The sequence below is a fragment of the Bos taurus genome, chromosome 12 (assembly GCF_002263795.3).
Source record: "Bos taurus isolate L1 Dominette 01449 registration number 42190680 breed Hereford chromosome 12, ARS-UCD2.0, whole genome shotgun sequence".
NCBI lineage: Eukaryota > Metazoa > Chordata > Mammalia > Artiodactyla > Bovidae > Bos > Bos taurus.
Genome location: NC_037339.1, coordinates 56,331,461 through 56,344,907, shown reverse-complemented (window position 1 = coordinate 56,344,907; position 13,447 = coordinate 56,331,461). Strand labels below are relative to the sequence as shown.

The 13,447-nt window shown below is 36.9% G+C and overlaps 1 pseudogene; it reads left to right on the top strand.

The window, feature by feature from the left end:
* The first annotated feature begins 401 nt into the window (after positions 1-401).
* LOC100140227 (T-complex protein 1 subunit zeta-like) lies at positions 402-2,778 on the top strand (annotated as a pseudogene).
* The last annotated feature ends 10,669 nt before the right edge of the window (positions 2,779-13,447 follow it).

Below are 13,447 nucleotides of genomic sequence, written 5' to 3'. Positions count from 1 at the left end.
ATAGGGTGCAGATACACTTTTAAGAATAACTGATGCATAAGCAGCATGTGATTGCATAGATAAAAAGTACTAGCAGAGACAGATGGTGATATTACAAAGGAACCATCACAGAGAGAAGAACCAGAGGATAAAGATATCAAGCATAGAGAAGCATTATAGAAAGTGTATTATGAAGCTACCTCAGCAAAGAGATAGTATAAGATCAATTCAGCACAGAGTCGGACATGACTGAAGCAACTTGGCAGCAGCAGCAGCAGCTGAATTTGGCAATTAGAAACTCACTGACACTTTTATAAAGAATTCTGAATTTGCAGTAAAGAAAAAGTAAGTTGTTGGTCACACTGAACTGCCTCAGGGCTTTCCATATGCTAGGACATTTATCTTCCTCTGCTGGGTCAGCTATGGGGGCTGTGAAAATCCTAAACCCCAAGGCCAAGGTGTCCTGAGCCCAAGCAGCATTGGTGGTCAATATCAGTGCAGTGCAGGGGTTCAAGGGATGTAGGACGTGCTGAGGATCAACTTGGAACCTAAGGGCACCATGAAGATGCTTGCTTCTGGTGCTGGAGACATCAAGCTACTAAAGATGGAAATGTGCTTCTTCATAAATTGCAAATTCAACACCTGACAACCTCCTTAACAGCTAAAGTAGCAACAGCCCAGGATGACAAAACTGTGGATGGTATACTGCCAGTGTCCTAATCATTAGAGAGCTCCTAAAGCTCATGGCAGAAAGTGAAGAGGAACTAAAAAGCCTCTTGATGAAAATGAAAGAGGAGAGTGAAAACGTTGGCTTAAAGCTCAACATTCAGAAAATGAGAATCATGGAATCTGGTCTCATCACTTCATGGGAAACAGATGGGGAAACAGTGGAAACAGTGTCAGACTTTTTTTGGGAGGGCTCCCAAATCACTACAGATGGTGATTGCAGCTGTGAAATTAAAAGATGCTTACTCCTTGAAAGGAAAGTTATGACCAACCTAGATAGCATATTCAAAAGCAGAGACATTACTTTGCCAACACAGGTCAGTCTAGTCAAGACTATGGTTTTTCCAGTGGTCATGTATGGATGTGAGACTTGGCCTGTGAAGAAAGCTGAAAACCAAAGAATTGATGCTTTTGAACTGTGGTGCTGGAGAAGACTCTCGAGTGTCCCTTGGACTGCAAGGAGATCCAACCAGTCCATCCTAAAGGACATCAGTCCTGGGTGTTCATTGGAAGGAATGATGCTAAAGCTGAAACTCCAATACTTTGGCCACCTCATGCGAAGAGTTGCCTCATTGGAAAAGACTCTGATGCTGGGAGGGATTAGGGACAGGAAGAGAAGGGGATGACAGAGGATGAGATGGCTGGATGGCATCACCGACTCGATGGACATGAGTTTGAGTGAACTCTGGGAGTTGGTGATGGACAGGGAGGCTTGGCTTGCTGCAATTCATGGGGTCGCAAAGAGTCGGACACGACTGAGCAACTGAACTGAACTGAACTGAAAGCACATGGCTCTCTACATGTTTGAAGATCTTCATCCCAGAATAATTACAAAAATATTTGAAGCTTCAAAGGAAATGCACTTCAGTTTTTGGAACAAAGTAAAGAAAGAGATGGACAAGGAAACACTTATAGATAGATGTGCCCTGAATATCTCTGTGAACTAAAATTCATGCTGAACTTGCTGATGTCTTAACAGAGGCTACAGTGAACTCTATTTTGGGCATAAAAAGAAAAGATGAACCTATTGACCTCATCATGGTTGAGATCATGGGGATGAAACATAAACCTGAAACCAATCCAGGCTTAATCAGAAGTCTTGTTTTGGACTATGGGGCACAGCATCCTGATATGAGAAAGATAGTAAAAGAGGTGTACATCCTCAGATACAATGTGGTGTTATTAGAATATGAAAAAAAAAAGAGGTGAATTCTGTGTTGTTTTGTTTTTTTAAACAAGAGTAGAGAGGAGAAGGAGTAACTAGTAAGAGCTAAAACAAAATTCACTGAAGACAGAGTCAAAAAATAATAGACCCGAAAAAGAAAGTCTGTAGTGATTCGGATAAAGAATTTGCTGTTCTTCGTTGAAAGGAAATTGATACCATTTTCTTAGATGCTTTTGAAAAGAGGCAGACTAGATCTGAGAAGAGCTAAAAGGAGAAATATGGAAAGGCTGACTCTTGCTTATGATGGGCTAGCCCTAAATTTTCTTGGTGGTCCAAATCCTGATTGTTTGGGATGTGCAGGACTTGTCTATGAATATCCATCAGAAGAAAAGAAGTTCACCTTTGTTGAGAAATTAAACAGTCATTGTCCTCTCACATTATTGATCAAAGGACCAAATACGCACACACTGGCTCAAATCAAAGGTGCAATCATAAATGGCTTGAGTGCTAATAAAAATGCTATTGATGATGTCTTTGTAATCCCAGGCCTGGTGGAGTGGATAAGGCAATGGCAGAAGTCTTGATTAAATGCAAGCCCAGTATAAAAGTCAGGACCCAACTTGGAATGCATTTACTGATGCCTTGCTCATTATCCCCAAATTCTTGTTCAGCATTCTGGTTTTAAACCTTTGGAAACATTAGTTAAAATTCAAGCAGAACATTCGGAATCAGGTCTACTTGTGGATGTGGACTTGAACACAGGTGAGCCAGTGGTAGCAGAAGAAGTAAACATATGGGATAGCTATTTTGTGTAGAAACAGCTTCTTCACTTCTGCACTGTTATTGCCACCAACATTCTCCTGATTAATGAGATCATGAGAGGTGAAACGAATTCTCTAAAACACTGATCTGAAGCTTCCCTTGTATCATGTGAATCATGAGGACTCTACAGAACGATCTAAGAATATAGCTACAGAATTTTTGTTCAAGCTTCAAAGAATTTTCAAAGTATTTTATTTTCTTTTTACATATAAAAAAGGTGAGAACTCTGGTACTTATTCAGATTCTGAAGTTCTAAAATTATAATCACAGTATTTTTGAAATTGCCCTGCAGTGCACACACATACAGGGCCATAAATTACCAAAAAAACAGGATGTTTTGCTTTAGCTTCCCTAATAGAAACATACATGTTAGATAAGCATATGTTATCTACCTTGTTATTAAATTTTCCTTGAAAAACACAAACAAAAAGAAAAGAAAACTTAAGTTGCCATAAATTTAGATGTTCCAGATAAGTACTTTTTCTAGAAATTCTCTTGTTGAGCTTTCTCTGGAATTAACTAAAATTTAGTTTCAGATAAGGGGGAAGTTAACAATAAATTTTTGATTTATCTCTGTCATTTTGGTGGACAAAATTGAAACTATTATGCAAAATTAGAAATATTAAGTTGGACCATAAAGAAAGCTGAGAGCCAAAGAATTGATGCTTTTGAATTGTGGTGTTGGAGAAGTCTCTTGAGAGTCCCTTGGACTGCAAGGAGATCCAACCAGTCCATCCTAAAGAAAATCAATCCTGAATATTCATTGGAAGGGCTGATACTAAAGCTGAAGCTCTAATACTTTGGCCACTTGATGCAAAGAACTGACTTATTGGAAAAGACCCTTATGCTGGGAAAGTTTCCTGAAACTTTCCTACCGGAGGAGGAGGAGGCAATCAGAGATAAGATGGTTAGATAACATCACTGACTCAGTGAACATAAGTTTGAGAGACAGTGGGAGACAGTGAAGGACCCTGAGGCCTGGCATGCTGCAGTCCATGGGGTTGCAAAGAATTGGATGTGACAGCTACAACTACAACGACAATTTAGAAGAAAATTATCATAGGAAACTTCTTGTCTGGCCTTTTATTTACAGATTAGAAAACTGATGGATGGTGATATGGAAGAAATGGAAAACACACCTCATAGTCCTTCTTAATTAATAATTTAATATAGTTTGAGACAGTCAATCATCTAGCATTAAAATGGATAAGAAATCTGTGTTTAACTGACACAAAGAGATTTGCCTCAACTCTGTAATAAAAATTGAATTTAGTCATGACAGTTTTGGTTGACATTTGCCAAGATGTCATCAAGTAGGTGATTGAACTTACTTTTTTTCATGCTTGAATGTCATGGTGATGGTGTAAGTTGCACAAGGTATAATAAAACTTAGAGATTAGAACTGTTGATTCTGAATTTTTGTTTCTTCCAACCACATGATATCAAAACAAATTAAAAAATGGAAAAATTCCTACTAGTGACTTGTAATAAATCTGGGCTTTATTTTTCTATATTTCTATACAGAGTGTTTTTTATTTAGTGGAAATAAGAAATAATAATTAAAAAAGAAAATAGAGAGTCTTTCCCTGGAGTAGCCAAAAAGAGCAATTCACTGGTGACCACTCTCAATTGCTTTGGTACAATAAAGGATATTGATTCATGGGTGTTGCACAAAGAGTGAGGACTTTCAGCCCTAACGTGCCTAGAAAAGTAAATGATATAAGGGGAATAAGTTCAGGAGTAAAATGTGATCAGGGAAAATGCTAATATAATATTCAGTGGTGCAAAACTTCAGACCTGTTGCAGTATTCAAAATGTAGCATGATTTTTTTTTAATGCATGATAGATACATAAAGCAGAACAGTAAGCCAAAAACAAAGGGAGAAAATGGATCCAAAATCAGCAGACCAAAAATAGAAGGGGATTGCAGTTATGGGAACTGAGAATGAAGACAGAAGCTGAGCTGAACAAGACTGACAGCAAAAGGATAATGAGAGGTGAAAGAGTTGAGAGGCAGTGCAGAGGGAGAGCTACAAGCTAACCCGACAGAAAGGAGGAAGCTGACCGCAGGCTAATCAAAAAGTCGCAGCTGTATGAGAACAGGAAGGAGCGTCAGTAAATCACATAAAAGGCAAAGGGGAAACCACCCGTTGGAAACACTGGTTGATGTGCGAGAAGGAAATGTTGGACTTGTAAAAACAGTATTGTGTTTATTAAAGGGATGGCTGCATCAATATATTAAACTTGATGTCAAATTTCAATAAAAGGCACATTTGGAATTTATACTTATGAACGTATATGGCATTTATCTTTGTACATCTGCAAGATTTTGTTGTGTTTTCAAAGCTCTACTAAAGGAACCCATAAGTTTCAAGGTGGTCAGATGGGGAATTTGAAATGTGTGAGCCTGTAAAATGATTAGGTACAGTAAAGAATGAACACTTAATCAGTTAAATTTCCCAAAAGTAAAATAGTTTTGACAGAGCTAGTAAATTAAATCTGAACCCAAGGGGGTCAGTTAAATTAGATTAGTCTGCTTCTGGTTCATACTGGGGGTGAGAGAAGGTTATAGATGACACTTCTGAACCTTAAATGATTCCAATTTATTTGAAGGGCTTGACTACTTTCTCCTTGTGATACTCTTTCTTTTCCTGGCTTGTATCATGCTGTCTGTATCAGCTGTTTTTTGTCATTGTTTTTTTTTTTTTTTTTTTAACTCCTGCCCACTCTTACCTCCATCTCACTCTCTAAATATGGAGGTATTTTCAACCCACTTTCTTTATACTCTCTGCCCTTCAAGTTCATCTTCTTTTAGGAATACAATTCTTAATCTGGGGAAATAACTCCAAACTGTGTCACTAGCTGTGAACTTCCCCTAGATTCTCCCACTGAGTCGTGGGAAATTTCACTTTTCTATGTTGCTGTTTTGGCAATAAGATAGTTGATTCTGAACTTTTTCTCTTTCATATTTTTTTTCTATTTATTCTGTTTCCTATTTTTACTCTTTTTGTTTCTCCTTCTGTTAATGACGCTAGTATCATCTCAGCTGCCCAGGTAGCCTGAAACCCTGAAAACCTTCACCTTACCCCTCACAAATCATGAGTTATAAGCCCTTTCAATTCTTCCAAGTAATGCCACATATGATTCATTCATGTGTTCATTTAGCAAAACTTAATCTACTATTTCTTAAGTAATTTTTATAACTGTCAAACACCTGGTATATTGTTGCAAATGTCCCATCCACATTCCTTACCTCATAAATTTTCTAATGACGAAATAGAATACAATATAACAGTTTAAGTAGTATGTGTTTCTCTTGGATGACATTTGAAAGAAAATACATTTCTTTCCTCAAGCTCAGTAAAAGGCCGCTCATTTCAAAATGCTGTTTATAGTCAATTCTGATTAAAAATAAGTTTTTTCCTAGCGTTGCAATCCATTGTTTCTTAAATGTACTGAATGACATCATTTTAAAATATTCTATCATCAAATATGACCAAACACTTGGAGTAAGGACTCCTGAAATGCCCTGTATAGCAAAGCTGAGTTTGAAAGTCTATCTTACTCTCCAAACATCCCTAAAATGTGATTTTTACAGAATTCTTTTAAAAACAGGTTTGCATGACACAGAGCTCCTAGTCAAGTATGCTTTTTTTTTTTTAAATATCACTTGGCATTTTTTTTTCACTTTCTCCTCAGTAAAGTAGAAAATAATAAGAGTGGAAAAAAGCAAAATAATGCTTTCAACCTCACAGGAAAACATTCTGAGTCATGTTTTAGACTAAACAATCAGTATTTCCTCTAGCACGTCTGTGTGAGCATTTTTGAACCTATAAATTTGTATTTCTAACTGCTACGTTTCCTCCTGGAAGTTCTTTCCACTCACATATTTTGTGGACATAGAAAAGGTACACAGTAGTCTAATATGGTTCTGCCCTTCCCATACTTCTGTTTCAACTAAAACCCCTCATTTGAATCTGTTTCAACTAAACTTCTGTTTCAACTAAAACCCCTCATATCGTGAGAGCCTCCTGATGTTTTCTTATGCTCTGCTTTTCCAATCCAATCCTGTATTAGCTCTGGATTTATCATATTATAAAAGTAAATTATTTCACATTTATTTAGAATACACAATAAATGATCTAAATGACTGCCTAGATGCCATTACATTTTTTAACCATCAAGAACATTCTAGACACATACTACAATTAATTGTAACAAATATTTACCAGAAAATGGAGATACTGAAGGGAGATTTCATTAAATATATTGACAAAGGGACAATATTTTTCTATATTATTTTTTACTAGTCAACTTGAAAAGACTATATGTAATTACTTATGTTTATTTCAATGCTCCAAAACAATTTAACTATTTATTGGCACATCGATAATAATTTCCTATTGACATTTCAGGTGAAAACACAAGTGAATTCAAAGATTAAGGAAGATTACACTGTTAGCATAATTCAGTTCTCTTCTATCACCAAGTATTAGTGTCTCTGATTTATAGCATCTCTTGTTTTTCATGTAGTAAATCATTTTCCCTCCCCCCTTCCTTCCTTCCTTTCTTTCTTTTTTCCTCCTGTCTCATTCTCTATCTTTGTCTCTCTCTCATCACATGTAAACACACACACACATGCACACACACACACACATGCACACACACACACACACACGTACACACACACACAGCCCTGTCACAGAGAGGAATTACTTTTTATTTGTCTGACCAGATTGGTACCTGTTGTAAAACATATGCTATATTTGTTAATTAGACTCATGGGATTAAATTAATTTACCCCAAATCAAGACTGACTAACAATTCTAAGTGCAGACAACCACTATGCCTATTCTTTTATGAGACCTACAGATATAGCCTCTGATTAACAACAACAAAATTTATGCCTTTTTGTTTCTCACTTTAGGACAAATTTTGATTCTAAAGTTAACATGCAGGATGCTCAATTCAGGAAGAAACACTACTCATGTAGAGGAAACATTTCAGTTATTATCTCCCTCTCCTTGTCCTTGCTCCTGCTCTATCGTGCCTGATTCTTTGCTAACCTTTGGACTGTAACCATCAGGCATCTCTGTCCATGGTATTTTTCAAGCAAGAATACTGGAGTGGGTTGCCATTTCCTTCTCCAGGGGATATTCCCAGCTCAGAAATCAAACCTGCATCTCCAGAGTCTCCTGCATTGCAGGCAGATTCTTTCCCTGCTGAGCTATTAGGGAAGCCATCTCCCTCTCATACTTTAATAATTACACAGATTAGGTTACATTTTCTGCCTAACCATGACCCCATTAATACATAAATTCCACATTTATTTTCAATAGTCAGTGATTTAAGAGCAAATAAATCCTGTTGGTAATATTTTATATAATATTAGAAAATACCAAAAAAGTTATGCAGCTTCAGTACCTTTCACCAGCACAGCGTTATTGAAAAGGTTTGAATCTGAGAGCAATTAGGAGGGTCCTACTCACTCCCACTTGTCACAGTCCCATCACTCCACATGGGATGAAGCATGGCTGCTTCCCACTTATAAGTTAATTCTGAAGTCCAATCCACTTGAGACCCCTTAAAAAAGAGAGATTGTCTCTTTTCCAAAGCTACTGCTCCCATTTGTGCTCAGAATATGAATTGACACTTTGTACTGAAAAGTCCATGCTGTGCCTTCTTCATTCCCATGGACCTGAAAGCTCACTTAACTCTCACTTATTTTAAAATGACCACTATTTTTTTTTCTTTTTGGTTGAGAGTAAAACAGAATGTTCATGACTAGTATCTAAGTCTTCCACATGGCTTTTATGGATATCCACTGGTACTTAATGGCTATTCACTAGTACTGAAGAGGTAAAAGAAATGAGTTCTTAGCAGTTTAAAAATACAATTAAAGAAGAATGTATTTATGTCTACAACTTCACTTCTTATATAATCATAAAATTTTAGTGCTTGGAAAGAATATTAGCTAATTTCTTCTTTCAGTAGCACAGAAATTGAGGCCCATAATAGAAAACCAAATTACTCAGTTGATGATTATGTTTGATTCATGCTCATATCATAAGCCATGTCTTCTTCTCAATGACTAGAGAAGACTCATTAAATAGTCTTTTCTTCAATACTTATGGTGCAGGCCGTAGGTAGTGGAGTAAAATACAACAAAGCAGACTAATGACTCCTTTCCCTTCATTGAAAGAAATGGCCTTCCCTGCTGCTGCTGCTAAGTTGCTTCAGTCGTGTCCGACTCTGTGCGACCCCATAGACGGCAGCCCACCAGTCTCCCCCGTCCCTGGGATTCTCCAGGCAAGAACACTGGAGTGGGTTGCCATTTCCTTCTCCAATGCATGAAAGTGAAAAGTGAAAGTGAAGTCGCTCAGTCGTGTCCAACTCTTCGAGACCCCATGGACTGCAGCCCACCAGGCTCCTCCATCCATGGGGTTTTCCAGGCAAGAGTACTGGAGTGGGGTGCCATCACCTTCTCCGATGGCCCTAGATACTGACAAACACTTTGGTTCAGTCCTAACTGTCTGTCTTCTACACTTTCCAGTCTCATTGTCAAAGCTGAAACTGCTTTATCATTGCTCTTCCTCTCTAATATTTTAAATTTAAATCTATTTTAATTTAAATATAAATAATATATTTATAAGTAGAAACATGTGTATGTACATATAGAATGGATAAACTTAATTGTAATGTGTTTGCCTCACAGAAGTCAGAATTTTTTAATGAATGTTTTTCGTAAAGAAAATTTATTTAGACATATCATGTCTAATTATTTTGTTAAAATTTCACTTTAGTATGACTGCTCAATAAGTAATATTCATAATTTAAATAGCTTAAGTGTATAACATATATAATGAATTAAATTATAACTAATTTAATACTTTTTATTATAAATCTCCATCCTTTGTCCAGAGTGCTTTCTCACTCTGTACATGTTTAATGTTACATACAGAATGGAGATTCTAGCTTATTCTTTTATTTAAGATCACTGAGAGCTTATAGTCAATTAACGTTCACTAATGTTGAATGTCTCAATAAATCTATATATTTCCAATAAGATGAACTGATATTGTAAAGATATCCTCAAAAGGATCAAGAAGAGAAGAACAGTTTGTCACTAAATGATCTATCTAAGGATAAAATCTTGGTCTTCTTCCCTGTAGCGTTAGTTCTCTCTGGTTAATTTAGTTGGCTTGTAGTAAATGACTTGAAGGCTGACCTAACGTCTAGATATTGCTCTGTGAAATGTTCTGTATTTTGTGTCTTCTATTTACTTTTGAGGAGTCGATATTTCTCTACTCAACTGCAAACCTAGTTTTGTATTCCCTTGTTACTTTCCTTAGCAGAGTTAACACTATATTATTATCTTTTTTTAACGGTAATAGTTGACTGCTGCCTTGCAGCCCCTAACCACTTCAATTCCCCTTGGTTTTCAAACAAAAAGATTGGAAATGCACATAACTTCAACTTTCACAAATTCACTGAACCTGAAAAGCTAAGAAAACCTTGTTAAATGCTGGAGCAGCACACTAGAAAAAGTCTAACGCAGTTGAGGAATATAACGGAATTAATGATCTCACTGCATGAAGAAACGAAATCAAAGCGGAAGAACAAAGAGGATATTTAAACAGAGTGGAAAGTGGATATAAATGTGTTTTAAGTATATTAATTAATACAGAGTACCAACCTCTAGCTTTAAAATATCTACATTTGCATTTATAAATAAGAATGCTTACTTTTTTATTAATTGCTTAAACTAAGGAATGTGTTAGACTAAGCTCTGCTTTTCCAATATTTTTTTCTCTTTTTCAATATTATTACCATTATTTTGGATTTGATCATTTATTTCCAAATAGTTCATATACTTTATTCGCTTTTTGAAATTTTCACAATTAAGTGGGACTTCACAAACTGTTTGAATGAGAAAGAATACAGCATATAATTCTTTTCTTCAGTAAAATATGTTAAACTTAGAAGACTGGAAGCTGCACTATGAAGCGAATCCTAAAATGCACAAACATTTGAAATTGGTTGAAGGCCAAGGAAATACTTTATTTAGAATTTCCTTTACATTATATGCAATTATTTTATTAAATGTAGTTGTTTTTTTTTTTTTAAGTGTCACATTTTCTCTTATATACTATGACTTTGTGCCCTAACACCAAAACCTAAGTTCTTTAAGTGGAAGATTAATGCTTGTTAAAATTTCACTTGGTTGCTGAAACTTGGTGAAAATAGAAAATGCTTGGTTTCTATTTCTTGTTCTGAAGCATTTGGCATGGTGCTTTATTAATATTATCATAGTGCATAGATTGAGAAAAGAAAGAGAAATAGAACAAAAAGAAGGAAGAGAGAAACTCAGGTTATTTAGATTATTATATGAAAGTATAGTGAAAACAGGTGGGTAATGATACTTAAATTAGGACAGGAACCATAGAAATGTTTGAGATGGTCAGGACAATGCAAGGAAATATCTTATTTCTAGGGTGGCATCTTTCTAGTGTCAAGAGAGACTAGAAATATGTAGATTCTGTTACTTTAGAAACAAAATTATCAATTAAGAACTCAGTTGTTGTTCTTCAGTTGCTCATTTGTGTCCGACTCAGCGACTCCATGGACTGCAGCATGAAAGGCTTCCCTGTCCTTCACTCTCTCATAATTTGCTCAAATTCATGTCCATTGGGTCAGTGATGCTATCTAAGCACCTCATCCTCTGTTGTCCGCTTCTCCTTCTGCTCTCAATCTTTCCTAGAATCAGGGTCTTTTCCAGTGAGTCACTTTTCATATCAGATAGCCAAAGTATTGAAGCTTCAGCTTCAGCATCAATATTTCCAATAATATTCAGGATTGATTTCATTTCAGTTCAGTTTAGTTCAGTCTCTCAGTCATGTTTGATTCTTTGCAACCCCATGAACTGCAGCACACCAGGCCCCCCTGTCCATCACCAACTCCCAGAGTTAACTAAAACTCAAGTCCATTGAGTCAGTGATGCCATCCAATCATCTCATCCTCTGTCGTCCCCTTCTCCTCCTGCCTTTAATCTTTCCCAGCTTCAGGGTCTTTTCAAATGAGTCAGCTCTTCACATTAGGTGGCCAAAAAGTATTGGAAGTTCGGCTTCAGCATCAATCCTTCCAATGAACACTCAGGACTGATTTCCTTTAGGATGGACTGGTTGGATCTCCTGGCAGTCCAAGGGACTCTCAAGTGTATTCACCAACACCACAGTTCAAAACATCAATTCTTCAATGCTCAGCTTTCTTTATGATCCAACTTTCACATCCATACATGACTACTGGAAAAACCATAGTCGACTAGTTGGACTTTTGTTGGCAAAGTAATATCTCTGGTTTTTAAAACGCTGTCTAGGTTGGTCATAACTTTTCTTCCAAGGAGTAAGTGTCTTTTAATTTCATGGCTGCAGTCACCATCTGCAGTGATTTTAGAACCCCCAAATATAAAGTTTGTCAAATTTCCACCATTTCCCAACTTACTTGCCATAAGTGATGGGACCAGATGCCATAATCTTAGTTTTCTGAATGTTGGGCTTTAAGCCAACTTTTTCACTCTCCTCTTTTACATTCATCAAGAGGCTCTTTAGTTCTTATTCACTTTCTATCCATAAGGGTGGTGTCATCTGCATACCTGAGGTTATTGATATTTCTCCCAGCAATCTTGATTCCAGCTTGTGCTTCTTCCAGCCCAGCGTTTCTCATGATGTACTCTGCATATAAGTTAAATAATCAGGGTGACAATATACAGCCTTGACATACTTCTTTTCCTATTTGGAACCAGTCTGTTGTTCCATGTCCAGTTCTAACTGTTGTTTCCTGAACTGCATACACATTTCTCAAGAGGCAGGTCAAGTGGTCTGGTATCCCCATCTCTTTAAGAATTTTCCACAATTTGTGGTGATCTACACAGCCAAAGGCTTGGCACAGTCAATACAGCAGAAGTTGATGTTTCTCTGGAACTCTCTTGTTTTGTGATAATCCAACAGATGTTGGCAATTTAATCTCTGGTTCCTCTGCCTTTACTAGATCCAAGTTGAACATCTTGAATTTCACGGTTCATGTATTGCTGAAGCCTGGCTTGGAGAATTTTGAGGATTACTTTGCTAGCGTGTGAGATGAGTGCAATTGTGCGGTAGTTTGAGCATTCTTTGGCATTGCCTTTCTTAGGGATTGGATTGAAACCTGACCTTTTCCAGTCCTGTTGCCACTGCTGAGTTTTCCAAATATGCTGGCATATTGAGTGCAGCACTTTCACTGCATCATCTTTTAGGATTTGAAATAGCACAACTGAAATTCCGTCACTACCACTAGCTTTGTTCATAATGATGCTTCCCATGGCTCACTTGACTTCACATTCCAGGATGTCTGGCTCTAGGTCAGTGATCACACCATCGTGATTATCTGGGTCATGAAGATCTTTTTTGTACAGTTTTCTGTGTATTCTTGCCACCTCTTAATATCTTCTGTTTATGTTAGGTCCATACTATTTCTGTTCTTTATTGGGCCCATCTTTGCATAAAATGTTCCCTTGGTATCTATAACTTTCTTGAAGAGATCTTTAGTCTTTCCCATTCTATGTTTTCCTCTATTTCTTTGTACTGATCACTGAGGAAGGCTTTCTTATGTCTCCTTGCTATTCTTTGGAACTCTGCATTCAAATGGGTATATCTTTCCTTTTCTCCTTTGCTTTTTGCTTCTCTTCTTTTCACAGTTATTTGTAAGGCCTCCTCAGAC